This window comes from Globicephala melas, chromosome 10 (genome assembly GCF_963455315.2).
Source record: "Globicephala melas chromosome 10, mGloMel1.2, whole genome shotgun sequence".
Classification (NCBI taxonomy): Eukaryota; Metazoa; Chordata; class Mammalia; order Artiodactyla; family Delphinidae; genus Globicephala; species Globicephala melas.
In genome coordinates, this window is record NC_083323.1 from 32,714,682 (window position 1) to 32,740,782 (window position 26,101).

Genomic DNA, 26,101 nt, shown 5'->3' on the forward strand with positions numbered 1-26,101 from the left:
GCCTGGATACCACTATAATGTTACTTTCATAAGACTTTATTTTATCACTTTCAACAGTGTACATGAACATTTTAATATAGTCTTTGTATGTTTGGTACGTATTATTTTTTTTTTAATATTTTTTTTGAGTCGGACCATTTTTAAAGTCTTTACTGAATTTGTTACAATATTGCCTCTATTTTATGTTTTGGTTTTTTGGCTGTGAGGCATGTGGGATCTTAACTCCCCAAACCAGGGATCGAACCCACACCCCCTACTTTGGAAGGTGAAGTCTTATTAACCACTGGACCTCCAGGGAAATCCCACATATTATTTTTTAAAACTTTATTTACATTTGGTAATTTCTCATACAATAATATATATTTGCTTATATATTGCATGAATATATAAATTTATATAAATTTAATAAATTATACTTATTTAATATATCTACTAACATTTTAGCTATAAATTCACATATCAATTTTTTAATAAAATTTCAAATATAGTTTAAAATAAATAAATATACTTAGTATTAAATAGTACTTAAATATAAAATATATGTCAAATAAAAACATATGAAGTTATATAAACATTCTCTTATAGTTAATTTATAGCTATTGAGTGTGTACTAAGTGCAAGGACTAGTGGTATATATTGGTATATAGGCACATAAGAGTTAAGCATAGATACAGTTGCAAACACAAAATGCTTGCCTCAAAATTTAAAGATTAAAATAATTAGATATATTGAATCTATAAGAGCATCTGAGCAAAAAGCACTTTTAACACTAGTTATCATTTATTCATATTAATAAAGGGAACCATATATCCATTATTTTTCTTGAGACATAGAAAGATGTCATTTTGATTTAAGAAATATTCAAGTTTTATTATAAACAAGTTTTTATTGTAACTTTGGAAATGTGTGATTATTCTTATTCATGTGTGGATATCTAGCATAAAATCCTCTAACATTTTCATATTTTTTTCTTTAGTGAAATAGTCTAAAAGATAATGGTTTAGCTAAAATTGCTCTATAAAAATGAATAAATTTGGGGCTAGAAATCTGACATGGGTTGTAAAGACATTACTAGAAATGGAAGCAGGGTAAATCAGATGGACTAACACATTGTTTGAGGAAACTGCTATGTGAACTCGCACAAAAAATATGTTATGCTGACTTTCATGAAAGAAGTGAGCTGGGCTTTGTGGGTGACAGTTATGGTGGAGAATAGAGGAAACAATTTTCAAAATATTACATGTTCTACCAGTAAAATTGTTCTACAAGTGCTAAAGAATCCTTCTGGATATGGTAATGTGATTTGCCTATTAAAAATTATTGAGTATGAGAAAAAACACGCACACACATGCACACGGTCCTTCAGTATTATTTTCTTAGACTGATACGAGAACAACAATTGTTAGAAAACATGTATGCTATATGCCTGCAGTGCCGAACGAGAATACTTTCAAAGGGTAAAACTATATGCTATTTTTTTTATTTCATAATATTTATTTTCTCTTAGTTTTATTTATTTTAACATCTTTATTGGAGTATAATTGCTTTACAATGGCGTGTTAGTTTCTGCTTTATAACAAAGTGAATCAGTTATACATATACATATGTTCCCATATCTCTTCCCTCTTGCGTCTCCCTCCCTCCCACCCTCCCTATCCCACATCTCTAGGTGGTCACAAAGCACTGAGCTGATCTCCCTGTGCCATGAGGCTGCTTCCCACTAGCTATCTATTTTACGTTTGGTAGTGTATATATGTCCATGCCACTCTCTCACTTTGTCACAGCTTACCCTTCCCCCTACCCATATCCTCAAGTCCATTCTCCAGTAGGTCTGTGTCTTTATTCCCGTGTACCCTTAGGTTCTTCATGACCTTTTTTTTTTTCCTTAGATTCCATATATATGTGTTAGCATATGATATTTGTTTTTCTCTTTCTGACTTACTTCACTCTGTATGACAGACTCTAGGTCCATCCACCTCACTACAAATAACTCAATTTTGTTTCTTTTTATGGCTGAGTAATATTCCATTGTAAATATGTGCCACATCTTCTTTATCCATTCATCCAATGATGGACACTTAGGTTGCTTCCATCTCCTGGCTATTGTAAATAGAGCTGCAATGAATGTAAGGCCAGAAACTATCAAACTCTTAGAGGAAAACATAGGCAGAACACTCTATGACATAAATCACATCAAGATCCTTTTTGACCCACCTCCTAGAGAAATGGAAATAAAAACAAAAATAAACAAATGGGACCTAATGAAACTTCAAAGCTTTTGCACAGCAAAGGAAACCATAAACAAGACCAAAAGATAACCCTCAGAATGGGAGAAAATATTAACAAATGAAGCAACTGACAAAAGATTAATCTCCAAAATTTACAAGCAGCTCATGCAGCTCAAAAACAAAAAAAACAAACAATCCAATCCAAAATTGGACAGAAGACCTAAATAGACATTTCTCCAAAGAAGATATACAGATTGCCAATAAACACATGAAAGAATGCTCAACACCATTAATCATTAGAGAAATGCAAATCAAAACTACAATGAGATATCATCTCACACCAGTCAGAATGGCCATCATCAAAAAATCTAGAAACAATAAATGCTGGAGAGGGTGTGGAGAAAAGGGAACACTCTTGCACTGCTGGTGGGAATGTAAATTGATACAGCCACTATGGAAAATGGTATGGAGTTTCCTTAAAAAACTACAAATAGAATTACCATACGACCCAGCAATCCCACTACTGGGCATATACCCTGAGGAAACCATAATTCAAAAAGATTCATATACTATATGCCATTTTACTAAGTAGAAAAAATGGGGCTCTTACACTATGCTGGCTCCCATCTGTGTAGCTGTTCCCTTGCACAGTAGTAGCAGGATTGTGTTTACAACAAGCATGCATAGTATAATTATACGATTTGGGTGATTGAATTTTTCATTTTGGTATCATTGCCAATATTTTGTGGTTGTGAAAACTTACAAAATTGCTATGAATTATGTTTAATAAGGGAGTATTTTCATGGGGTGTAACTTGTTTAAAAACGCTTTTGAACACAGCGTATTTCCGTTACTCTGTGAATCTAATTTTGTAACACCGCATTTCTCACCTTGTACTCTTCGATGTTTCTGTAAGCTGTTAGAAGCCCTGCTAGCAAAAGCAACTAATTGCAGTTTGTCAACACAGACCTAGTCCAGAAAGGGCAATGCAGCCTTCTCTCATAAGTAAAAAGTAGAAAAAAATGTCTCCAAAGCTCAGAATCAAGCACAAAAAGAGGTTTTATTAGCGTCCTTCCCACCAACACATACTTTTTAAATGGTTTTAATTAAAGTAGTTCTAAGGGAGAAAGCTTTATAGTTTATAAAGTATGACAATATGGGATGTAAGTATTTGGTACCCCTTAACATATCCTTAAAAATTAATGAACCAGATTGTAAAAGAAATAATATTTATTTTGTAGCAGCAGAGGTATACTTAGCAAAATGCACAAGGACAAACATACAACAGTAACATTTGGTTTGAAAAAAGAGTAATGATTTAAAATATAAATTAAACTTACCACAAAAATGCAACATTATATCTGATGGAAAGTTCCTTTCAGAAACAACCTGGAGTATAAGTGATAAAAATAATCTGGGTATCAATTTTACATATAGGAAGTGTTTTTTACCTACTTAAGTAAAAGAGAAACATTTTAGAATTCCTTTTTTTAAATTAACTAGAGATGGATACTGAAGTCATAGGCCAAATCATAGTTAATATATGATATATTGAATTTGATATATATATATATATGCATAAGTATATGTAAATGCACCCCCACATGTACACATATGATATTGATGGTTATTCTCATACAGGTAATATATGCTTCTATATAATACAAGTTCTTTCTATGTAAAATCTAGTACTTACTAGAAATATAATTATTTCTGGTATGTGATCTTAAAATGTTTAAACAAATTTCATAATCTTGTGACCTGTGAAAATTGCCTTATGTATTTAAAATGATAATCATTTAAAGCAACCTAGATGGATTCACATATAATTATCAAAAACATCACATGCAATACATTGATTTTTTAAATAAAAATCTATTTTTGAGCAGCACAATATCAAATTTTGAAAGAGGATTCTGATGAAACTGAAAAGTAATATACTTTTAAAATAAATAATGATTTTTTCCATAAATGATGAACATTATGCTTAATGGATTGTTATTAAAAATTAGGGCATTCAGAGAAGATGTGATTTGAAAAGTGGTATGAGATACGAGATGAAAAACCTCTAATACTCAGTGATGAGTGGTGTGCTAATTAAACTGCATAATCAAGTAATGTCAAGGATTTAAAAAGATTATTATGCAGTTGCTTCAGAATGAGTGTGGAAAATGAGTGAGGATTAGTTACTGTTTACTCCTTTAAAACTTCCATGCATTCGGGCTGGAGGTGGTAAGCAGGAGAATAAGAAGAAAGTACTACAGACTAGCCCATCTTCTCTGCACTTGGAAACTCCTCTTTCCATCTTAATCCAGTCTTTTTGTGTGGTCTCTTTGAATTTGCTTTCCTTAGTACAAATCTATTATTTCACTAAATGTTGTGGTTAGCAGTTACTCCTCAGTTTCAAACTCCGAAAATATGGCTATTTCAAGGCACTAGGCTCCCCATCCCATTTAGGACCTAGAAGGTCACCACAAACCCACAGCACAAAATTCCTTTACATGTATAGAGTGCAAAAACAAATGCATGGGATACCATTTAGACTGTACTCATCTCTCTTCACTTGCGTTAGAGGTTTTAGTGAACTTTCATTTTTATTTGGGGTGTGGCAGTCCTTATTAGTGAAAACATTATCTTTTAAATACAAAGCAAAACTGCCTTATTATTTGCAGCCATAAAAATGGTGGTTATATTCTGCTTTAGCCATTCAAGAATTGAACATCTTAGTTCCGAAACCTTTACTATGCACATTTATGGAAAGGTGGACTGGAGACAAGGTTGACATCCCCCTCATATTTCTTCCTGAGAATGACTGGATGCTAGCAATAGCTGTAAACAACTTTTTGCAATTTGAAGAAGGCCAATATTAGATAAGAGAATTTGTGTACACTGGAGTATAAGCTATGCATGAGCAGGGGTTATTTCTGTCTTATTTAGTGTTGTAAGCTTTGTGCATAACCTATTACATGGAACATAGTTGTCACTCAATATACATATAAATAATAAAAAGTGATATTAGATAGGAACTTTATTTTAGCGACAATAACTTATTTCCTGAAACTTTTTTTTGGCATAACATTCTCATTGTTAGTGATGATGGTAGCAAATAATACTAGTATCTTAGAGTATTTTAACAAATATTATGCACCAACTATGTACAGTACACTGTGCTAGTGCCTGCTGTTGCTGACTGATGACTATACCTCTGCATAGACTATAACTTGAAGGGAAGTGTGTAAAATGTGCATGTCTGATGGTTCCATGTGTACTTCCTTAAAATGACCATGCTTTTTGCATCTTATTTAATTTGTTTAGCAGATAGTTATAGTTTATATGTAGAATTACATATTAATACAGTTTTTTAAACAGTCCAAAATAAAAAATGACTGAACTTCTAATTTTTTTTTTTTTGTAATATCCCCATATCTCCTCCCTCTTGCGTCTCCCTCCCATCCTCCCTATCCCACCCCTCTAGGTTGTCACAAAGCACCGAGCTGATCTCCCTGTGCTATGCGGTTGCTTCCCACTAGCTATCTGTTTTACATTTGGTAGTGTATACAAGTCCATGTCACTCTCTGAACTTCTTTTTGAAACCATTTTCTTTAACAGACTAATGTCTATTTTACTCTATAGGTTATATGTTTTATTTTAACATAAGAAAATAAAACAAAAATAATGATTGACAATTGAAACAGTATAACTTACAGTGCATAGAAAAGTTATCAGCAAATATAAGTTTATTGTAAATTCAAGTCACATTCTTAGAATTTGTAACCATTCTTTCTCTTATTATTTCATCTCTTATGATGAGCTTGCTTCATATTCTGTCATACATTTTAAAAATCTCAGTAAAGAGAGATTTTATTCTGACATTGTGTTCTAGCAACTATTCTAAAGTCTGAAATCTAAAACATGTATTTAATGACATGACTTAAAGAGAACTGAAAGAAGTTCTGGTTTCAGCTCCAACATGCAAAGAGCTTAAAAGTTGTCACTCGTGTCCCTGTAACAACAACAACAACTGAACAAAATGAAAATGAAGAACTTTTCTTGAATCGTCAGATAAATGAGGTTGCAGGGGAAACCACTACCCTGAAATCTGAAGAGAGAGTAAAGGTTGAGAATCATAGCCAAGGTGGGCTTCCCTGCACCAGAAGCCATTGGAGCTATAAGTGCTAGGAAGCTGCAAATGGCAATTGTGGTGAGCTGTTGGAGGCTGAAGGTAAGCAAGCTTGAGTTGTGAGAAACTCCTGGGAACCACAGTCTTGGGAGGCAGCATTTATGGCTTTTACTCCCAGGAATGTCACCAGTTTCTCATGGTGAAGAACCCATAAAAATCCTCTTGTGACTTTGGCAGGAGTAGAGAAACATAGAACTTGATATTAAAGGCCTAGTGCCTCAGTTCCTATTACCCCATATATCATATCTGTATTCTACCAAAATATTACAGGGTATGCTAAAAGGTAAGAAAAAACATAGTCTATAAGATAAAAGATATACAGGAGAAAATCTACATGAACTTTGGTTCATTTATGAGATTTTAGCTTATAACACCAAAGCATAATCTGTGGAAGAAAAAATTGACAAGTTGTTCTTTATTAATATTAAATACATACCTGCTCTGAGGAAGACACAAAATAATAAAACAACGAAGCAAATGCTGGGAGGAAGTATTTTCAAAACACATATCTGATAATTTGTAGCCAAAATATGTAAAGAACTCCTAAAAATCCACAATAAGAAAACACACAGCCAGATTTAAAAATAGGCAAGAGATCTGAACAGACACGTCAGCAAAGAAGATATACAGATGGTGAACAAGCACATCAAAAGGTGCTTAATATCATTTGTCATTTGGGCACTGCTAATTAAAACAGCAATGAGAAACTACCACACACCTATTAGGATGGCAAAAATCCAAAAAACTTACAAATACTGGTGAGGAGGAAAACAACAGAAACTCATCATTCATTGCTAGTGGCCACTTTGGAAGACTGTTCTACAGTTTCTTACAAAGCTAAGCATAATTTTATTATATAATCCATCAATCACACTTCTTGGTATTTACCCAGCTGAATTGAAAAATTATATCCCAAGAAAACTATTAGGTGAATCTTTATAGAAGTGTTATTCATAATCAACACAAACTGGAAGCAACCAATATGTCCTCTAACAGGTTTGAATGGACAAACAGAATATGGGTGCCTCAATATAATCGAATATTATTCAGTGATAGAAAGGAATGAGCTGTTAAATGATGAAAAGACATGGGTGAATTTTAAATGCATATTGCTAATTAAAAGATGCTAGTAATAAAAGGATACATGCTCTATGATTCTAATTATTTGACATTCTGGAAAAGGCAAAATTATAGACTGTAGAAACATCAGTAGTTTCTTGGTTTTCAGGGTAACTAGAGAGTTGAATAGATGAAACACAGGATTATTTTTAGGACAGTTAAGCTATGTTTTAATAATAATTTAATCGTGAATACATGTTACTATATATTTGCCAAAACACATAGAAATTTACTGCACAGAGTGAACCCTAATATATGCAAGCATAAAATTTGTTGGGGAAGTCAGTCACCCAGGATGGAATGAGAAAGTGACAAACACTCTAACTCATTACAAATACATGTAATAATCTCACAGAAAGAGGGGTGGAGGAAAAAGATGCTGACCTAATTAACTTTGGAGGTGATTAGAATCTGTATATAAGCCTGTACTTTAGATGATAAATTTGTTTCTGTAGGGAGTGCATGTTAACAATTCTGATACCACAACACGTGTATAATGGACGTAAACAATTAAATTAATGGGTGGCTGATTGTAGGTGCCAAGATTATCATGACTGGAGTTGGAGAGAAAGCAAAGATCTGCTTACTTGGAGCAGGTGAAAGAGGGGTAGAGTAAGGTAATAGAAAGGAATATAAAGCCATCTGCAGCTAATGTAGACACAGATTGTTACATATAGAAACATTTATCAATATGTGTTTATACATGAGTTAGTAGATACACATATATTTCCTTAGTTTACCACTTCAGAGAGCTAAGAAACAAGAACACCTCAGTAACAGTGAGCAGCCCTAGCATCCAGATACTGGTTTCTTACTACCATTTTCAATAAAAAGAATGAGGAATCCTTGGGAAAATGACTGATTGTAGGATGGGGTAGGAAATATACACATTAGTCTAGGGCATTTTACAGCCTCAGAAAATAAGTTCTCCAAGAAAAATCCACAATGATGGGCGTATGACAGAAAGACACAGGAGCCTACTAAAATGCTCCCAGTGTCCAAAGCTGAACAATTTGAACAACAAAATAAAGTAGTATTGGATTATAACCTAAAGTTTAAAATAAATATTTATGAGTCCATACTGATATAAATGATTAGCTAAATAAACAGAGAAGAGACAAATCTATGCAGAAAATTTCCAGATAATTTATATGCTCTACCTTCAAGGTGGGGAAGAATAATTCCCCATCCCCATAGTAACTTAATTCCAAAGAGTACAATATGACAAGAAACTTTATCAAAAAATATTAACCTTATAGTGAAGAAACTTGACTAACACTACTTCTGCCAGTTGATCAAGGTTAACATCAACAGTGATAAGTCATGTCTATCGTATGCACTCTTGATCTGAAAGGATAAAAATGGCACTTTCCCCCTGTGGTCTTTCATGAGAAACCAATAAGCCAAGGATAATCATGAGAAAAAACATTAGACAAATCCCAATTAAGGGATGTTGTTCAAAATACTTGACCAGTACTCCTCAAAACTGTCAAGATTATCAAAATCAAAGAAAATCTAAGAAAGTGTCACAATCAAGAGCAGCCTAAAGAGACATGAATAGCATGTGAAATGTGGTATCCTAGATGGGATCCTAAAACAAGAAAAGAAAATTAGGTAAAAACTAAAGAAATGTAAATATATTATATAATTTAGTTAATGTATCAGTATTGGTTTCTTAATAATTTTGGTGAGTATGCCATACTAATATAAGATTTTAGTAATAGTGAAATTAGTTGAGAGGGTATATGGGAAGTCTCTGTAAAATCTTCACAAATTTTCTATAAATTTAAAATTGTTCTAAAATATAAAATTTATATTATGTTTTATATATATATATACAGAATCTCCCATTTTTTAATAAAATTAGAAAATAATTTTGCAGTTTTAATACTTTGAATGCTTTGCATACATTAGTGACAAATTAAGCAATATCCATATGTTCTAGATATCTGTAAGGTGGCTTTTGAGTGTGGGGCTACCTTCCCAGTTTTCTTACTATGGCTACATCAGTATTTATTTACCTTTCAAAAAATATCAAATATTTATTCTTTGAGAGCACATTGTTAAATAGGATGTTTAGGAAAATTTCAGCTAATGATAGGCTTGGTATATTTTTCCAATAAAATTGAATTTGAAATTATTGGGATAATGATTAAAACTTCCTGTAATCATATTAAACCATTTAAAATGATATCTTGGTAGTGTATTCATAGTTAAAATGAAGGATTAGTGGTGCTTAGAGCCTAACTGGAGAGCATAAACTCCTTTTTTGATAACCCTTTTTATTTCATATCTTTTAAAATTGACGTTGTAATTCCAGGTTTGGCATATTTCATTCAAAGTTGATACTGTTGTGAAAACTGCAAAGTGTTGTCTAGGGTCACTGGTGTATCCACTTGTATGGCTTCTAAAGATAGCTTCCACATTTGAGAACTCTTGGATTACTTTCTAAAGGCCTTTTTATATTGTTCATAGTCTGTTGAATTTTGAAAATATGCTAGAGAACTAGAAGCATTTAAAAGTTTTTTTTAATTATTATTATTTTATTTTTGGCTGCATTGGGTCTTCACTGCTGTGCACGGGCTTTCTCTAGTTGTGGAGATCGGGAATAGTTACCATGCCCTTGTGTGTTTTGAATGGCTATTTTCAAGAGATTGAATGAGACTTTCCCTAATATACAATGATTGTTCACTCCACCGTTGCTGAAGAATAGGTTTGACCGTGCTCTTTTAAGTAGGATATAGCCAACTATTGTTATGAAATAACTTTAGTTTCTCATCAGATTTGCTCCTCCATAATATATTTGTTGACTACTAAATCCCTGCTATGAATTCTTAATTGTTCTCTGTTTATAACTCTCTTATGTCATATCATGTTTTGCCTTGTATATAATTTTTTCTCATTTGATCAATTTTATGCTTTCCTACTGAATTGTTTCTAAGATCTTATAGGAATAGTTAGTATTTTTCTTTATTACCTGGAGTGCCTAACACAGTGATTCAATATAATTATTAAAATTTTGGCTGGAAAATGCTATGTAAAGATATTGATATTCCCAGGTTTTTCCATAGATGAAGGCATAGTATGGTATGGTGGAATGAATACTAAACTAAAAATATTTGTTCTAAATTTTCTATCACTGACTTTGGGGAAGACAACAAACTAGGAAATAAGAAGGGATTGAAGTACATGATCTCTAAAGTTCTTCCATAAATTTAAATTTATATGATATTAAGATACACCCCCCAAAAGATATCACATGTCCCAGATTTCACTGGAGCCTTAAAAAGAGGCCCCCAATTTAGAAAATACTATGAAATAATTGTGTAGAAGCTCTTCATTCAGTCATTTCACAATAGGGAAGGATATATTGTTTTCATGATTATAACACTCAACTCTCTCACCAGTCTGGGAGAAGATCCAATAAAGTTGGCTATTGGTGTATAATTTTAACATTTTTTCCACTCTCTATAGTAAAATAAACCTCTGCATATTCCCCCAAATTTCTTTTCTATAATAACAAGAAATCATCCTAAGTGTGTCTTTTGGCCTTGAGCATGGCCTTGGCATAGTTTTATTTGAAATTGTATTATTTTTGTCTACATGAAGTTCATAGTGTTCTCTTATACAGTTGTACTTTTTTAACTTTGAAAATTGGCTCAAATATTTTTTGAATCATGAACAAACATGGATCATAAAAATATTAAATTTTTAAGATTTACACTAGAATGTTCAGTGTTTTGACAACAAATCTGATGACATATGCTATAATTGTCACTTTAGAGTTAAAAATGTTGTTTAATAGCTTTCGTAACTGACTTCAAAACTTACATCTAACACAAGCCTTATTGATATATAAACTATTTCAACTGCTTTATTTGTACCCAGAAATATATCAAATGTTTAAATGATCTCTTAAATTGTGTTTACCTACCTCATAAACTACTTAACACTGATTTAAAAATACTTTTAAGTAGTTTAACAATTTTTTTAAATAGCACTTTCTGACAAAACAGTTTGTTGTTTATAATAAAATCAAACTCTCTTGAATCAAAGATGTCAGTTCTAATAGGATTAGTATTATACTTTTCTCAAGTCATTTATAAGTACTCTATTTTCATGGAAATCAGTAATAATTCATGAATAGATAACTGGGCTGAAGCTCTTATCTTTAGTGTTTGAATATAAAGGATAAATGAGAAACTCATTTATTTTGGAAGAACAAAATATAGTTTGCTAATCCTATTGGATTTTTTTTTCAAAGTCAGGGTTCACATGTTTAAAGAAACTTAAGACATCTTCCATGTCTTTTGCCTTATCACTAGATCTATTGATGGAATCTTTGAAGAATTAATATTTCACCTTTCTTGAATACTCCAGGTACTTGAATTTATGCTCTTTAGTCCAGGTTATAATGTATAACATAAAATGCTGCCAATTTTAATATAATTATCAAGAATATTTTACTTTGAATTAAACAAATAAAAAAAGGTAATTTTTACTTGGTAAAATTACTTTGAATTTACCAATAAAAGGTGTTTAGTTTTAGGAAATAACTGAATGAAATTTCTTTCCTATAGATTTTAATTTATAATATTAATATGAATTCAAGGCCTATCATTGACTCTTGTTTTTGTAAGTATATTCTCACATATTTTTGCAATGATTTTTAAAACTCATTTTCCACAGAAAACATATTTTAAAATGTATTTATTATGATTTTTAAATTTTAAATTGTGACAACATAAAATTACCATCTTAGTCACTTTTAGTATACCCTTCAGTAGTGTTAAATACATTCAGATTGTTGTGCAATCAATCTCTAGAACTCATTTCATCTTGCACAATTGAAATTCTGTGTGTGTGTGTGTGTATGCATGTGCTCCTCATATATATATAATGAACTTATATATATATATGTATGTAAATTCCTTATATGTATATGCATATTTCATACATATATTTTTCTCATAGAGAGTTTGGAGGGGGAGATACATCCTTAAGGTGTTAACAATGCTGGATTCATGCATTTTATTCTCCTTAACCTTTATATTCAGATTTTTCTACAGCTCTTTTCTGTTAGAAGAAGAAATACAATTTATGTTTGTTTAGACACCTACATTATTAACCCAAGAAACTTAATGTTTTTATCCCATTATTTTAAGATAAAATAGTAATAAATAATAATAGTAGTTATCCTATAACTCAGAAGCAAGACATGTTTCTTCAGATTATTTACTATGTCATACAGAAAACAGCATATATGTTCAATGCTTTGATTCTAACAATAATTTGGCTTACACTTAGGAAGATGTTTAGAATGTTTCACCTCTGATTTTTCTTATCAGATGAATAATGATTCAATATTTACTTTTGGACTTTTTTTGTAGTAAAATATACATAACATAAAATTTATAATTTTAACCATTTTTAAGTGTACAGTTCAGTAGTATTAGTATAATCATATTATTATGCAATCATTGCTGCTGTTCATCTCCAGAACTTCATAATCTTTCCACACTGAAACGCCATACCCATTAAATAATAACTCCTCATTCCTACCGCCCCCAGTACCTGACAACCACCATTCTACTTTCTATCTCTATGAATTTGACTAATTTAAGTACCTTATATAAGTAGAATGATACAGAATTTGATCTTTTGTGCCTGGCTTACTTCTTTTGTGTGTATATATATATATATATATATATATTATATATATATATATATATTTTGCATTATGCGGGCCTCTCACTGCTGTGGCCTCTCCCATTGCGGAGCACAGGCTCCGGACGTGGAGGCTCAGCGGCCATAGCTCATGGGCCCAGCCGCTCCGCGGCATGTGGGATCTTCCCAGACCGGGGCATGAACCCGTGTCCCCTGCATTGGCAGGCGTCCTCTCAACCACTGCGCCACCAGGGAAGCCCCCGTATATATTATTTTTTTATTCTCATATTTATCAATCTTTTCTTTGTGTCATCGTTTTTTCTTTTTCTTTTCTCTTTTGCCGTACCGCGGGGCAGATTAAACCCATGCCCCCTGCAGTGGAAGCTTCAGAGTCCTAACCACTGGGCCGCCAGGGAATTCCCTGTACCTGGCTTATTTCACTTAGTATAATGTATTCAAGCTTCTTTCATGTTGTAGCATGTGTTAGAATTTCCTTCCTTTTTAAGTCTGAATAATATTCCATTGTATGTATATTCCACATTTTGTTTATACATTCATCTTTGTTGGGTACTTGGGGTGCTTCCACCTTTGGGCTGTTGTGAGTAATGCTGCTATGAACATGAGGACACACATATCTGTTTGAGTCCCTTTCAGTTCTTTAGGGTATATACCAGAAATGAAATTGCTAGATTATATGGTAATTCTATTTTTAATTTTTTGAGGATCTGCCATACTGTTTTTCATAGCAGTTGCAGCATTTTACATTCCTAATAATATTGCACAAGAATTTTGATTTCTCCATATCCTCACGGACACTTGTTATTTTCTGTTTTGCTGGTGGTAACCACCCTAATGAGTGTGAGATGCAGTTTCATTGTGGTTTGGCTTTACATTTCCTTAATGATATTGATATTCAGCATCTTTTCATATGTTTATTGACTGTTCATATATCTTCTTTAGAGAAATGTCTATTCAAGGTCTTTGCCTATTTTTTAGTTGGGTTGTTTACTTTTTCATTGTTGAGCAGTAGGAGTTCATTTTACATATTCTGGATATTAACTCCTTATCAGATATATGAATTACAAATATTTTCTACAATTCCATGAGTTGCCTTTTCTTTGCATTTATTGTGTTGTTTGACACACAAAGTTTTAAATTTTGATGTAGTCCAATTTATCTATTTTTAAAATTTTCTTGCAGATGCTTTTAGTGTCATATACAAGAAACCACTGACTAATCCAATCTCACCAAGATTCCCCCTAAGTTTTCTTTTAAGAGTTTTACAGCTGTGGCTTTTAAATTTAGATATTTTATCTATTTTTAACTAATTTTTGTGTATGGTATAGGGTAATTGTTTATCTTCATTCTTTTGTATGTGGACATATAGTTTTCTCCACACCGTGTGTTGAAAAGACCATCTTTTCTTTATGGAATGGTTTTGGTACCCTTGTAAAAAATCATTTGACCATATACATGGGTTAATTTCTATGCTGTGTGTGCTGTTCTACTGTCTTTATGACAGTACCATGCTATTCTGATGACTGTGGCTTTGCAGTAAGCTTTGAAATCAGAAAGCATGAGACCTCCAGTTTTTATTTTTATTTTCAAGACTGTTTTGCCTATCAGCGGTCCCTTGAATTTTGATGTGAATTTTAGGATAGATTTTAATATTTTTGAAAGGAAATGGCATTGGGATTTTGATAGAGATTGTATACCAGTCCATGTACACTGGATGTCTTTCCATTGATTTGCTTCTTTAATTTCTTTCAATAACACTTTGTAGTTTTTAGTATACAAGTCTTTTACCTCATTGGTTAAATTTATTCCCAATTTAAATATTTATTAGATTTTATAATGTAAATCTGTATTTCTCTTCACACAATGATGTCAGTTGAAAAAGCGGTTCATAATCTCTAAAATATTTATCTACTAGATTTGTTTCTTTTATTTATAAGCAAGATACTATGTCTGTGTTTATTATTTCTTAATTTATTATGTTGCAACCATCCCCTGTGTTGTAAGGTCAGTCACTCTAATAAATTTTTAAGGATAAATAAGTTATTAAAATTTAAAAATGTATAAATGTGGAGCTGATTTTGTTATAAAATATGTCACATTTTTGGACTGCTACATATATTATAAAATAAAACTAACTGAAAATGAATTATTTAAAAAATCATGTAGAGTAGCAAAAGGAGTAAATCTCCTTTCTGATTATTGCTATTAAAACTAAATTTTGAATGATAAAATTAATTTTGCTGTGCATTTAGGTGCTTTAATTTTTTTTTTTTTTTTTGCGATACACGGGCCTCTCACTGTTGTGGCCTCTCCCGTTGAGGAGCACAGGCTCCGGACGCGCAGGCCCAGCGGCCATGGCTCATGGGCCCAGCCGCTCCGTGGCATGTGGGATCTTCCCGGACCGGGGCACAAACCCATGTCCCCTGCATCGTCAGGCGGACTCTCAACCAGTGTGCCACCAGGGAAGCCCTAGGCTCTTTAATATTTTAATTGAAATTGTAACTTGGGGGAAAAAAGTTTTTTATGATGGAGTTTGCAGAGAACCATGAATTCAACAAGTACCAAAAAAAAAAAAAATTTCTATGTAGACATACATCACAACTATGCAATGCAAATCAAATGCAGCTCCTTTCCACAGTTTAGTTTTGCATCATGTTAATTGAAGAGAATATGAAAAGTAGAGTCTATCAGTAGGAGAAAATTTTAGAATATTTCTAAAAAGTTAATAAGATAGTTTCAAGGTCTTTTTTTTTTTTTAAGATAACAGGATAGAGGAGAAATGGAGCAAGACCAGCAAACAGAAAGAAGCAAGAGAATACAAATAGTAAAAAAAAAAAAAGGAAAATATATAAGAATAAATTGGAAGGGAAAACAAAAATAGAGAAACAGTAAAAGTGAGAAGTAGAAGGGTATAAATGAAAGTATCAGGAAAAAAAATAGATTTCAGGAGAAAAACTGAGAATATAATATCTACAACCAACTCAAAAGACATAGATATACACAAACATATGGAAAGCTAAAAGCAGGAGTAAATCATTAAGGAAGGGAGAGAGAAGAAGTGAGGGGAGGGGAAGGGAGGGAAGAAAGGATTCCAAAAGGGAATATGCCTTTTACCTGCGAATTGACTACATTGAGATGGTTACCAAACCATCATATAAGAGACAAGCATTAGCTCAGAGGACAAAATTGACTGACTATGAGGGAATCAGGATGATTTCAAAGAGAAAATATTTAACAAAAATATTCCACGATATAAGAGAGTTCTCTAGCCACATAGTTCTGATGAAAAATTCTAGGTAGAAGGGCCAACATATACAGAGGCTTTAGAGGTAAAATCAAATAATGTGGTTTATTAGTCTTGTTTTTTTAGTTTGCAATCTGGTCAGGGTAACTGTCCATTGAGAAAGCCATGTAGTCAGATCTTGCTATTTGAAAAGGTCATCTAGAGGACCTGACCACTTGATTGACCTATGAGCTGGACACAGGCAATCAGGGCTCCTCACATCTCCCCGTCTTTGAAATGTACCTTCTGCCCACTGTTCCCACAGTGGGAGCTGTTTTCAAGGATGCAGCCTTGAGAGAGCAATGTACTGTTGAGACCATCTGGACAGTATACCTGACTGAACAGAGTAAGGCTTCTGTATAGACTTCTAAACTTCGGGTGGTTATAGAGATCTACTTGTCTTGCGGCCACCCAAGACAGGTCTCGTATGTAAGTTCCCTTGCTTATTAAACCTGCCCCCTACCAATCTGGACTGGTCTGCCTCTTTCTTCCATCTCTCCTTGCCCTCTCTGTGTGTGGATCAGTTTCAGATTTCACCTGGGAAGCTCCCAAGTTTGTGAGCCAACACTTCCTGATCATTTTAAGAATTTGGAGCATTATTCTCTATGAACTGGCAGCTGCGTAAGAGGTATTGATGGAGAAAATTACTTGAAACAGAGAGTTCAAATAAAAGATTCTTGCCATTATGTAGGTAAGAGATGATGAAACCTAGAAATATACCATGAAAGCTAGAAATAGCAAAAGGTATTTAAAGAAGGTAGGATCAATGGATAATAAACTGGATATTAGAAGTAAACGAAGAAGGGGTGAATCGTATGACTACTAAGTGTTTAGCTTGGCTAACTAGGTGTGCAGTAGTATTTTCTACCTGACTAGCATGACATGAAGAGTAATCTTTCTGTAATGCACTGATTATTTATCTTTCCCACTTAGGAACCCTCAGAGATAAAGTCCAAGCTCCTTTATATAGCATAAAGGACTCATTATCTCTCCAGACACATCTCTTCCATGCCCTTCATACCTCACTCTACACTCCAGCCATACTGAACTATTTCATTTATCCAAATGTGATATGCATATTTCCCTTGGGGCTTTGTTCTCAGTGCCTGGAAATATTCCTTATCCTTTTAACCAAGGCTTACTTGGCCTTTTCTAAATGTTACTTCCTACAAGAGACGATTCCTAATACTTCAAGAATAGTTTAGATATCACTCATACATAATTGCATATAGCCCTGAATTTATCACTGCAATAAGTGCTAGTAAAATTGGCAGTTTCTAAGTGGAGAGAGACATCTGAAATTCTTAAAGTGTGCCTAGTTTAATACTGTAATTATCTATTACATTATCTGGGATGCTCAATGCACATATGTGCAATGTAGTTGGATTTTCGAATCAACTGTCAGTTATTGGATATATTAACTTTTATCTTTTTTTCATTTGCTTTATGTATATTCAGCGCTAAGCACCTTAGTCTTTTTTAAAATGGCAATTGAGAGTCATAAATAGCCTTTTCCCCTTCCTCCCTCCCTTCCTCTCTTCCTTCTCTCCCTTGTTTTTCTTTCATGGTCTTTGAAAATCTGCTAGATAACTATAGTTCCCAACTGGTATGCTGAAGCTGCTTCTTTCCAGCTCCCCTATGTTTTCCCCTCAACAACAGCTACAGAGTTGCCACTTCTGAAGAGGGAGAAGGGCTGGAGGCATTTGCTGTGCTGTGTTCTATTTTGTTTCTCCTATTTCTTCTCCCCTCCACCTTCTTGAGTAAAGTGATCAGCTATAGCTACAGGGTGAATGGAGGAAAAATAAAAATATTCATTTACTTCTTCTGTTGGTTCCCAGGGGATTATATTATCATTGCCTCCCTCACAATATATATATCCCATTTTTGTTGTGGAAGCAACAATTAGTTTATCCATCAAATAATCAGACATAGAGCATTACAAAATACCATGTAGAAAAGTATAGAAAGTTAAGATTGGGTATTTTAGCCAGCATTTTAAAAAACGTACATATACTCATGGATTATGATGCTTTTTAAATGCTCTTTCTGAAAATGTAAACACTGTTTCATATAGAGGATCCAAATAAAGAAATGGAACTGAAAACTTTGATAACCCTTCTTCCTGTGTTTTGTGTGTTGCTAATATTCCACATAAAGTGTTCTAAGTCTCGAATCCAGAATATTATTAAAATTCTGAAAGAATTTTCTAATTTAGGGGAAATTGTCATATAACAACATATTCAACTGAAACAGAATTCAGAAGTGACTTGTTTTTATTTTTAATAGAAGGGAATAATTTATGTGATGGTTTTATTTGGAACATCTTATTTTCTTTAGGAGGATATTCGGAGTCAATATTTATGTCTGTGGTCACATATTAGGAATCTGCATTCCCCTTGTTCATTTTTATATAACTTCTGCATTTTAGCTGATGTTTAAAAATGATACACTTCTAAGTGGATCTGCATTACAATAATTGTTAATAAAAATACAATTATTTATGTTCAGTTACTGTGATTTAAAACAAAACCCTCTACATATTATAAAATTCATAAAATGACTTTAGGATGTAAAGAGGATATTTCCTGTACATAAATGATCCTTAAAACTGCAAAAAGGGATACGATTTAATATGTTAACTGAAAACTTTAAATGTTTCTCTCAGATAGAAATGTATATAGCATGATAGTATGGATTCTGGACTGTAGTTTGAAAGAAAGCAACAGTGAAAATGAATTTCATGCCAGTAGACACTTTAAAAACTGGATTTAGCAGCAGTCACATTAGCTTAGATAATGGGAGAATTTTTCTTCATTGAAAATGCTCTGTGTCTCTTAAGAAGAACTTACTGAGGCAGCCTGCCATCTAGCTTTTTCACAGAAAAACAGGCTTACAGACTGCAGATGAGAGAGTCTGGAGCAGCGACAATTTTAACTTAGCCATTCCTAATTTATCTCAAGCATATTCAATTCATCTTCACTGCTCTATGCACACAGGAACACCAGATTGCCTTCCCTGGGGAACAGAATGCAACCAGGGATCTAGAGAGCTGTCACATTCCAAGAAATATTTAAATTGTGCTGATTTTCTTCTGGAGAACTGAGCACAGGGAATGAAACTCTCCATCAAGTCATAGCTTTGCGGGCAATAGATCAGAGGATATTGCCAGTTTTCTAATGGATTGTTGTTATCGGGCAGGTTTTCTCTGAAGGTACGTAGTTATTTTCTCAATTCATTACCCTCTCCCTATTTATCAGGTAATGATCTAATGAGCTGGGGATCCAAACCTGTAAAAAAGAGAGATGTTAAGTAGTCGGTATTGACTAAAGAATGACACCTTATTGCTGCATGTTTATAGGTGAATAATCGGATTCCTTTACTAAAGATTAGTAGGGTATAGTTTGAATTGCATTATCAGCAAAAATAGGCAAAAACAGAACCGTGCTGCAGGCATTATCATAAGTTCATATTAATTCTCTTGAGCATTTTCTTTTGTAGCTGCAATATATAATGAAGGGAAATACAGACTTTAGAAACTCACTTAACCTTATACATGTTTTAATCTTTTTACATAATCATGATATTTTCTCCATATGTTCCCAAATACAAAACTTTGTCTCAAATGCTGTTATTAATTTTGGGGTCATTGATGCTTATGATATATGAATATATGAAGGACAAAAGTACCTAAAGAAACTCCAGTAGAGTCTTCAAGAGAATGTTATATCAGTGTGCTTTGTTGGCTTTGCAGCTCTTTATTTTTGAGTTTGCAAGCATCTTACTAAAATAAATTGCTATAGTTTAAGTTAAAGGCACATACTATAAAGATGTATTATTCAACTTTGTTCTGTGAAGCGAAAACCTCAATACATCTATAGAAAACACAAAACTATTCAGCACTAAAATGTTAAAAGCTGACAAACTTCTGAATATTAACTGAACCAATACAAATAGAGAAAGCCTTATCCTGACCTGGAATTTAGCTTATTATACCTGTGATATATTAGACAGGAAGGGGTGACTTCTGTGCATGTTTCTTAAAAGTTAAAGATACGTTTGAAGGGCATTGTTCTGTGTCAGAGTAAGTAGGGGTGTAGGACAGAAAGCAAGCACATAGTAGTCACAGTGAGTTTATGAAAACTGAAGAAATATTTTAAAATATGATATGAGGGCTTTTGATGCTTCTAAGTATTTTATTATTGTGTGAATTCACTCAGTGAAACCTACCGTGGATTAATATTTTTACATGTCAGAAATAACTACTAGGACAGGTAGAACAGCCGGTGCATGTGGCCTGGAGCATGGTGTCTCTGCTGCCGTGTTTGGATTGTTACACAGACTTTGTGGACCCATCAATGGGTTAATCACAGGCTTGGGAGAGGAAATGGTGGCTGAGCTTCATGAAAGCTCTGGTTAAATGTGCTCCCATTTCTTTGGAGCATTTGAGAGACTATTAGAAGAATAAAGGAGACGGAGAAGGACTGAGTCACCCAAATAGTAACTTTAAGTGCATTCTCTCTTATCCTCAGAGGGGTTGTAAAAAAGGAAAAGGAGGAGAACAGAGTCCTCAAAGAGTACTTTTAAGTGCTTCTTTTTTCATGAATCTTACAAGAATTGAGGAACAGGGGCTTAAATTAAGGTTTCCCTATGGATTCTAACATTTTAAAAGCTTTTTCTCTCTCTTATGGAACATTTTTCCCTCCACTCACTTAAGAAAGAAGAAAGTGAGCTAGCTCCCAGCCTGATTTCTTCCCAATAACTTGTAGCTCTGATTTAAATCTACAGAAGTGTGCTTCTGAAACTGTATACACTCCTGAGAGTCTCAGTTTCACAATTCAGTGAGTTATGAATGCCAAAGGATAAAGTGATTTAACACCTTTTTTTAAAATTATTATCACAATTAGCTCTTCTGAAAATCTCAGACTATGTGTAAAAGAGGGCACAAGTAGGAAAAAAAGAATAACTTCAGGGAACACACTTTATGTTCTTTCAGAGTAAGATACTACCAGTAGATAATGAAATAATATTCACTTCATGTTTGGGCATGGGGAAGAAATGACAGCAGATTAGAAATATATCCTTTAATTTACATTTTGGATGTTAGATGAACAGAACAAATATGAAAACCAGGAGGGGCAGTTTCAATTTTCAGATTGCAATAAAATTTTTTATTGCTCTAACCTCCTATTAACTTTTTCTACCACAGTCATGTTAGTGTCTCTTACCTTCCTAGAGGGTTATTCACTTACGCCGCTATCTAAATCTGCTCAGCTTCCAGATCTAGTGCTAAAACTTGTTTTACTTCATCTTATGGTGAGTTCATTGTAAAATATATTACCATAATTTCATTTTTTAGTTGCTGTTAAATATTTAATATTTATTGAGTGCCCATGATATGTTTGGTGCTTAAAAGCAATATGTAGGAAGAAAATACACAATGATATTTCTCCCAAATCAGCCAGTTTATTAATATTTCAAGATTTCTAATTGGTGCCCACAGAGGAAGGCAATTAAGTCTGACTCTTTAGTAGCTACTTAATGTGTATGGAAGGCATGAACAGTCCTATATTCAGTCAATAATTTGCATTCAGCTTTACTGAAGATCCCAGACTAATCATCCAGATGTTTTCAAATTCTCCCTTAACTGTTTTATATGTCAAAGTGTCATTGTAGACAGAACACTGGATTGGGGGTAAGAAAAACTAGGTTTAAATCTGTTAATCAAGTTTGCGTAGGTCAGTCATCTCCTCCATACCTCTATCTTGTCAGTGGTGTAATTGTGATAATTCTTGTGGGTAGTAAAGATCATGCACATTAAGTAACAAACACATAGTTTGTGCACAACATATGCTCAATAAGCAGTATCTGTTTTTGAACGCATTTTATCATAGTTTCACATACAGTGTGTTCTATTTGAAATCACCTTGACTCTTTCTTTAATGATGTGTATGTATACCTGTGTAATATCACAGATATATTTGTTTAACAGTTTTGGTAATAAAAATAATGTATTGATAATGTAGTTATTGCTTGGCACTAAAGTACTCTGTAGAATTACTAAAGCATTACCCATGCATAGATAAAACTGGAATTTAAGATTAGTTTGAGAAATTAGTTGGCATATTCCCTGTGGCTTTCAAATAGCAAAATTATCAACCATAACTTACCAGGGAAAGAAGATAGAACTATATCTCATTTTTCCACTTTTCCCTTCTCCCAAAGGATATGGAAATAGAAGACAAAACAGTAAATCCTCTTGCTCATTATAATGTGCCCTTTGCCCCTTTCATTTGCGTTTTATTTTGCTACAGTAACTTGTCTAGTGAGATGGCCTCAAAATTCCAACTGCACAGGGCTGTTCAAGCATACAAATCCACCCCTCAAGGAACAAAGCAAATATATGAAAACTTTTATTAAAATAAAAGACAGGTTTTGCTTTGAAAAATGCTAAACATTTTTTAATGAAAGTGAAACTGTCAAATGCGAATGTTAAATCCAACCAGATGTTGACCTTAATTGTGAGTTTGAATCTTTACAAAAAGAGTATGCAAATCCAAGCTAGAAGCTGCTTTCTTTAGGTGACAAGACTGCTGAAAAATACTTTGTCTGAATTTCTCAGATACATTTCATATTGAGTGAAGCGTGTACAGAAAACCTACTTTAATATTGTGAGTTATATGGGGAGGGAAATTAAGCATAATACGAGTCGGTCTTATATATCTGTATATATCTGTATTTGTATTGGAATTTGGAAATAAATGTACAAAAGTCTTTTTTATAAAAGGGAACCACCAAGTAATTATTTTGAAGGGCATGACAGGAAAGTATCTTGCACATTCTAACTAGATCAAAATGTGGACACAAAAGCAAGCACCTGCTGAAAAGCTCTTCTTTTTTTGGTCAGTGCCAATCCTGTTTTAAATCTATGAATTTACCTACTCATCAATAAGGAGAAGGTGAAGGTTTGGATATCTGACTTCATTTTCCAAAAGATCCTTGAAGTCCTTGTTCTATTGTTTTTTGATCCCCAACTTTGGAGATTAAAATCTGTATTCTAATTCCAACTCAGTTTTGTAATTTGTACAAGTGTGTGTGTGGGGGGGGATGATATTCATATGGTGGTGTGGAATAAATGACAGAATGTTGCAAATTAGCTTTACAGGGGCTTGTTCATATAAGTACAGTTGATCCGTGAATAACATGGGTTTGAATTGCACAGGCCCATTTATATGCAGAATTTTTTCAATAATAAATACTACAGTACTACATGATCCATGGTTTGTTGAATCCAAGGAAGTGGAACTGAGGATATGGAGGAACCTTCCTCCATGTATTTGAAAGGCTTAACTATATGTTATATGCAGATTTTTGATTGCTTAGAGGGTTGGTGCCCCTAACCCCCAAGTTTTTCAAGGGTCAACTATGCTAAAAAATGTTAATAAGTATTATTGTTTTTCTTATGACATCACCTTCTCCATGCCCACTTCTGATATTCGGTTTCCTGTATTCAGTTTGATCTTCAGACCACCTTTTGAGGGGGATCCCAGATTTGTGCTCACCTACATACTTCTCCTACCTATGGTTTCCTCCAAGTAAATTGTCTTATTTACTGAGCCCTGCCCCTTTGACCTAACCTTAAACAGCTTAGCCACAGTCCCTTGAGGTGTTTTTTTTCTCAGCAAATTCTTAATGGGAAAGTGATATCTTTAAGCTTAGTAATTCTCTCCTTATGTCTGTTGTGTATTGACAAACTAATAGGAAAGGAGACACAAAGAAAATACTGGTTAACTTGTGGCAGATATAACCTCCTCAGCCTTCTGAGCAGAGGCTTTCTTCTATGAAAGGCCTACCAATAAGAGTTATGAGCTGAATTGTCTCTCCCTAAAATTCATATGCTGAAGTTCTAACTCCTAGTAACTCAGAATGTGACTGTATATGGAGATAGATCTTTTAGAGAGGTAATTAAGTTAAAATGAGGTCATTAGGGTGAGTCCTAATCCAATATAACTGGTGTCCTTATAAGAAGAGGAAATTTGGACACAGATACGTACAAAGGGAAAACCATGTGAAGACCCTGGAAAAAGATGGCCATCTATAAGCCAAGGAGAGAAGCCCCAGAAGAAAGCAACCCCCTGACACTTGATCTCAACTTCTAACCTCCAGAATCGTGAGAGAAAAAAGATTCTGCTCCTTTAGCCACTCAAGCGGTGGTACTTTGTTATAGCAGCCCTAGCGAATTAATACAGTTAAACATTTTAGATTTTGTGAACCCAATGAGGTTCCTGTCACATATTCTTCCTCCTCCTCCTTCCCTCCTTCTCCTTATTCACCCTTTAAAGATGTAAAACAAAACAACAACAAAAACAAATATTCTTAGGGGCCATATTTGTCCATAAGCATAGTTTTCCAACCCTTGTTCTAGAAAGGTCTTTCAAATCCTTCCAAAGTTTGGCCAGAAGATATTCCTAAACTTCCACATTCTTACATGAGATAGCCTTACTTTACAGATGGCACCACTGATTTTTAGCCTAAAAATATAACTTGGCCCTTTTTTTCCTGCTAAAATTCTTCCAAATACCTCAATTTAATGTAGAGTATTTTGATTAGAGTATTTTACATTCACTCTGAAATGACCCTTTCAAGTCCTAACGTTAGAACAAAATCTGAAAAAATATATAATAATAATAGCAGCTTACACTTGTTGAGTATATTCTGTGGGCTAAAGATATTCTGAAAACTAAACATACATTTTCTCATGTTACCTACCAACTACCTTGCAAAGTATCTGCTGTTATAATCATTTTACTGATCAGAAAATTGGAGAATAGAGAGATGAAACAACTGCCCATGGTTATTTACCATAAGTAACTTAGGTGACTTGTAAAAGTTTGGATACAGGATCTTTGGCCTAGAGTCTGGCATGTAATCAATCTACCATAATGACTCTCAGGTCATGGTAGAGTTTCATGTTTACTGTAGAAACAGGTATGAAAATGTTGGAAAGTACGTATCAAGTAGCAATTCAGGTGAAAGAGAGAAGAAATGATATAGTGCTTATTTTAATCCTACATTTTATGTGAATGAAGTAGTTATGATAGTTTAGTTAATTTTGTAATTTGTTTGTCTTTTCTTACATAGAATATAATTTAGGATGTTTTTTCTCCTTAAAATATCATATAGTGAGAGAGTATGGATAAAGAAGGTAGTTTTAGAAAACCGAAAGAACAAAATGGTATAATTTTGAAACTCACAGGAATTTCATATTTAATTTCACCTGTAAGCATGTTAATATTTAATTTAATAATTCCTATTAGATGGAGAAATCCATGAAAAACCAAACTGACAACTGGGTATAAATACTCCATTATTTCTAGTCTTTTTTTTTTTTTTTTTTTTTTTTGCTGTACGCGGGCCTCTCACTACTGTGGCCTCTCCCGTTGCGGAGCACAGGCTCCGGACACGCAGGCTCAGCGGCCATGGCTCACGGGCCCAGCTGCTCCGTGGCATGTGGGATCCTCCCGGACCGGGGCACGAACCCGTGTCTCCTGCATCGGCAGGCAGACTCTCAACCACTGTGCCAGCAGGGAAGCCCTCTAGTCATTTTAA

The 26,101-nt window shown here is 33.7% G+C and overlaps 1 protein-coding gene across 4 annotated transcripts in view; it reads left to right on the plus strand.

Annotated features, from left to right (window-relative positions):
- The first annotated feature begins 19,506 nt into the window (after positions 1 to 19,506).
- MGAT4C (MGAT4 family member C) overlaps positions 19,507 to 26,101 on the plus strand; it is a 611,229-nt gene continuing 604,634 nt past the window's right edge. For all 4 annotated transcript variants that reach the window (XM_060305864.1, XM_060305862.1, XM_060305865.1 and 1 more), the window contains exon 1: positions 19,507 to 19,706. The gene's annotated coding sequence lies outside the window, so the exon portion shown is untranslated. The remainder of the gene's footprint in view (positions 19,707 to 26,101) is intronic.